Genomic DNA, 5,503 nt, shown 5'->3' with positions numbered 1-5,503 from the left:
CACTCATCGAAGTGGTCACTGAAAACTCCAGGGTCATAAATGTCTGTAGGTGAACATATAAGAGGTAAGAAAAACAAACCGACTGCTAGGAGAATAACCAAACTTTATTTTTCTGAACTAGGATTACAACCATACGACATAATGCATACACATAATATTGACAATGGTAACAAATTCAAAATTGGGGGAAAAACATAAATAGAAATATTTTACTGTTAACATTTTCTTTCACAATTTGCTAACTTTTGTTTTGGAACAAGAAATGCAACTTTTCCTTTAGCACTGTTTAAATCTTGTGCCAAGTTCCACGTGAGCATGGAATTCAGCCTTGACTGGTAGCCTTGACTAGGCATGATACTTAGTTTTAGTTCAGTAATTGAGAAGAGCTGTTCACAAACAGGCATTTTCAAAGCGTTTTACCAATCTTTGCCCGGCTGTGCAGATATTTGCAGGAGTTTAGGGCCCTGGGGTCACTGTGCCCGATGCCCAGTCCTGTGTCACACGGCGGATCACCTTTCACCTGCAAGTATGTAGGAAGAGATCCAGGAGCACTGAGCAGGGAGGGGCAGGTTCTCTTCACAGCACTGAAATCAGCAAGCCACTTGGCAAAGTCAGCTTTCGGCATCACGGAATTTCCATCATGGGGTTCTGACCATCAGTTACAGTTCTAGAACTAATTCTAGCACAGAGAAGAGGACCAAATAATGCTCTCCCCGATCACTGTTTCCATAATGTTTCATAACTCTAACAGATGCCTTTGCAGGGCATTCAGAGTGTTTGCCAACCCTAAAGGCCAATCAATTCTGTGATAACAATCTTAGCATAAGCAAAGATTTCTTTTCCTCCGTGATGAGAATGAGTTCATTTCAACAGTTCAACACGTCTCCTTAGCTTCAATGGTGACTGAGCCTCCCAACCTACAGGCAGTGAGCAGACCGCTGTGTTATGGGTCCAGCTCATTCAACAGCGCCTGCAGTGCTCTGTGGCCCAAACCCCAGGGGGAAATCCAGCTTACGGTGATGAGCTCGGGCTCCATGATGGGTTCTATCTTTAACTTGTAGCAGAAAGCAATTCCTGCTGAGCAGTGCACATGAGTGGAGGTAAAGCCTGTGCCCCTGCATAACTTGCCACAAGGAACTTCAGTGTTACTGCCAGTCCAATATTAGCGCCATCCATCCCAGGAACATCATCTGTATTAAACTGTTTGAAAGTTTCCTCTGTTACAGAAATAAATTTCTTAATTGCTTCCTAGTGTTGTGCCTGTCATGGGCACACTGTCTAAAATATTTTCAGTCGTATAAAAATTCTCAAACCCACGGTGAATAAATAGAGCTAATTATTACATCTAAGTATTACTAAATATGTCCCCTCATCAGCTGCAGAAGCAAATGTCACAATGTTTAAAACTTTATTTCACACAACTTTCCTTTTAATTTCCTAGCCATATTTCAAGTACATTGAGCATCAGTATTTCTGGTTACACTTCCATTTGCACATGTTTATAGCTTCTCAGGACATACAAGGTCTACCCCATTCAACAGACACTCCTTTACAACTTGCTGTCTGCGAGGGTGCTGAAGTCCCAGGCAGACTCCACTGAAGCGTGCAACTGCTGATTGTGTTAAATATCAAAACAAACCTTGCTGGCTTTTCAGTTCTCTTTGCAGCTCATTAGGATTTGATCACACATCTTTTCCACATCCCGGGTCTTTTTGCTTACAGTGCTTGGTTTCATCACGGCATCTAGGCTGTTGTCTTAAATCACATCCTTTGTCACATAAGCACAGAGGAGTGGCCTTCAGTTTACAAAGTGGAACACAGGACTCTCTACGTCTCTGTCCTACTTTCTCCTTTCCAGAGAGATGTGAGAAATATTTGCTTTTCTAACACTATACAGTAGAAGTGACCTTCACGGGGCAAGACTCAGTTTTGCAAAATATATAACTCTTCTCTGTAATTCAACCTCTGGGTCTGATCTCTCTCTGCCTGATGGAAGAAGACGGCCTCAGTCTTGTCCAAGAAGTCATTCAGTCTCTTCCGCAAGGATGCCCACGCCATAAGCCATGCCGGGAAGTACCCCTGGCCTGTGGAGGTTCTCTACCCTCCCTTGCTCCTACTGGAGCTGCGATGGGGAGCTTTGGAAAAGCCAACACTAAGCTTTTCTCCAGAACAGTGATTCAGAATCTTTGAGGATGGGACATGGGTATGGCTGTTTTGTAAAGCCCAGCAGTGTTAATTCAGGCAGTTCTGGTGAATAGACAAGGTTGAGAAGGACAGGGGCACCTGGGTGGCTCAGTCGGTTAAGCCTCCGACTTCGGCTCAGGTCAGATCTCACGTTCATGGGTTCCTCTCCTTGAGAGACAGCCAGTACATGGACAGCCAGCAAGCACAAGGGGATGAATTTTCCACAGCAGCCTGTAAAATACAGAGCAGCACCCTGGAAGAAGAGGGAGAGACAGGTGTCCCAGACCCACCCAGTCCCCCTCCAATCCAGGCAGATGTGGTCTCAGCTCAAACTGTGCTGGGGAGTGGGAGGAAGGGAGATGATAAGGTTTAAATCAAGCATGAAACTAAACTGGATCGAATATTAATAACCAAAAAAGACTAGAAAAGATTAAATCTGCCCAAGATGTCACCATGGGATGGGAAAGAGAGAGTCAGCAGTATGGAGTTGGGCACTACGATTGAAGGAAAGAATCTTGGTCACGTTTATCCTGCTCAGTGAGTTGACACCACTTTATCAATGAATTATACTGCAGCGGTTTCTCAGTCACACAAGTTTAAACACTGTGATTATAAGATTTTCTCAGGATTTCTCCTACCTGTCTTCTGGGAGGTGACACCTATGTCCCGTGGGGATCAAACAAACTAGGAAGGAGGTGGGAAGTGGGGATCCTCTTCCATGGCCATTCCTCTGTCTTCATCTGAACCCAAGCTTGCAGAGCCCCCTGGATAATACCACCAGACCCCTTGGGAATCCACTAACCCCCTCAGAAAATTTCTAAACCCTGAGTGTGAACACAGGGTTTAGTGGCTCTCTCAAATGTGCCTGGGGAGACTCTGGAGCAGTCTTGCAGCCCACTTTGCCTTGGCCAACCCCTGCAGCCATGAGCGGCGGGCAGGACGCAGGGTTCCTTTCATGGAGATGCTCACCTCCTCCAACTCTTCCCTGCACTTCTCATTCCTCCCCAGCTGGGAAAGCATCTTCTAGTCTGCATGGTGGTGCTTGAGTGAGAAGTGGAGGGAAGGGTTCCCCCAATCACATAGTCTTCCAAATCTGATCTATCCAATACCTGCACCAAAGCTTTTGAACCCAATAGTCAAGAATATGAAACCTTTGGTCTTTGGTTCCCCCATGGACCTCCTCCATAGTCTCCTCCAAAGGAGACTCCATTCTAGCTCCTGGAATGAGAAAGGATCCCAGAATAAAAACCGAATTGGCTCCACATCCCTATTAATATGGCACCTGCTCACCAACCCCAGCTGTGCTTGCCTATTAAGATCAGATAAAAAGGTGAATAAATGCCAACAGAAGATGGTACTAGAACAGTGGAAAACAATTGTGTGCAAGAGATTTAGGGAGATATTATTTATCACAAATGGATATAAGTTGGGACAACATACACAAAAATATGAGTTTGGTGCACTGGAATTCATGAAAGCTGAAGATAAATACCACTCTCTATTAGCAGAAGTAACAAAAGTTAATGACTCTTAACAGATATGCATAACCTGTCAAGGAATCTTTTTTTTTTTAAGAGAGCGCACACAAGCAGGGGAGAGGGGCAGAGGAAGAGAGAGAGAACCTTAAGCAGGCGCCACTGTCAGCGAGGAGCCCAATGAGGGGCTCGATCCCATGACCCTGGGATCATGACCTGAGCCGAAATTAAGAGTCAGAGACTCAACTAACTGAGCTACCCAGGTACCTGTCAAGAAATCTTGTTGTTTCCTGTTTCTGGCTATTATGAGTAAAGCTGCTATGAACATTCTTGTACAAGTCTTTGCGTTGACATGAATTTTAATTTCTCTAAACAATGCTTTCCTAATTTTGCAATATGTTGCTTTTTCTGGTGCTATGTTTATACAACCATGACTTAAGAATAAAAGGCAATTTCATGATAAAACTAAATCCTTGAGTTTAATTTGAGATAAAAATTAATTTGGAGATGGGCAAATCCATTCTCATCATCTCTCCATTTCTATTATAAAAATTATAACTGAGCCACCACACTGGCCTGAAGCCTCAGAGTCAAGAACACACTAGCAGTATGCACTGAAAAGTGCATACATACCCTGTTTTAGATGTGCAGCCACACTGAGGAGGGCACACACTCTTTGGGATGAGCCCTGGGTGTTGTATGTAAGCGACGAATCACGGGAATCTACCCCAAAAACCAAGAGCACACTTTACACACTGTATGTTAGCCAGTGTGACAATAAATTATATAAAGAAATACATAAATAGTAAACATTTTTTAAGTTTTAAAAATAAAGTAAAATAAAATAAAATAAAATAAAATAAAATAAAAAATAAATATGCAGCCACTATTCCTCCTGAGCCAATCCATCATGCGGCCCCATGTTCCCCAACCTTCTAAGTTGTCAAGGGCAGACAGATTGTTTGTGCATATATGCAACCTCCCAAACTTGAACGTTGACCAACAGGAAGGAGTAGGACAAACAGCGTCCAGTGTTAGGCTGTGCGGGATGAGACACCACGGTAGGCCACATTTGGCCCAAGACTCATTAGTCTCTAGCTAAGATTTTCGGTTCTCAGTCTGGCTCTGAGCAATACAGACTTTCAACTTTTTATTTTTTTATTTTTTTTCAACATTTTATTGTCAAGTTGTTTTCCATACAACACCCAGTGCTCTTCCCCACAAGTGCCCTCCACCATCACCACCACCCCTTTTCCCCCTCCCCCTTCCCCTTCAACTCTCAGTTCATTTTCAGCATTCAATAGTCTCTCAAGTTTTGTATCCCTCTCTCTCCCCAACTCTCTCTCCCTCCTCCGCTCCCCCTGGTTCTCCATTAGGTCTCCCATGTTTTCCTGTTAGACCTATGAGTGCAAACATATGGTTTCTGATCTCAGGGGGAATGCTCTCAGTTTTTCCCCATTGAGGATGATATTAGCTGTGGGTTTTTCATAAACTGCTCTTATAATGTTTAGATAAGTTCCTTCTATTCTGACTTTCTCAAGGGTTTTTATTAAGAAAGGGTGCTGTATTTTGTCAAATGCTTTTTCTGCATCTATCGACAGGATCATATGGTTTTTATCCTTTCTTTTGTTAATGTGATGGATCACATTGATGGATTTGTGGATATTGAACCATCCCTGTAACCCAGGAATGAATCCCACTTGATCATGATGGATAATTCTTTTTATATGCTGTTGAATTCGATTTGCTAGTATCTTGTTGAGTATTTTTGCATCTGTATTCATTAAGGATATTGGTCTGTAGTTCTCTTTTTTGGCTGGGTCCCTGTCTGGTTTGGGTATCAA

This window comes from Suricata suricatta, chromosome 2 (assembly GCF_006229205.1).
Source record: "Suricata suricatta isolate VVHF042 chromosome 2, meerkat_22Aug2017_6uvM2_HiC, whole genome shotgun sequence".
Classification (NCBI taxonomy): Eukaryota; Metazoa; Chordata; class Mammalia; order Carnivora; family Herpestidae; genus Suricata; species Suricata suricatta.
The sequence above is the reverse complement of the archived record's forward strand: the minus strand, read 5'-3'. Positions refer to the sequence as shown.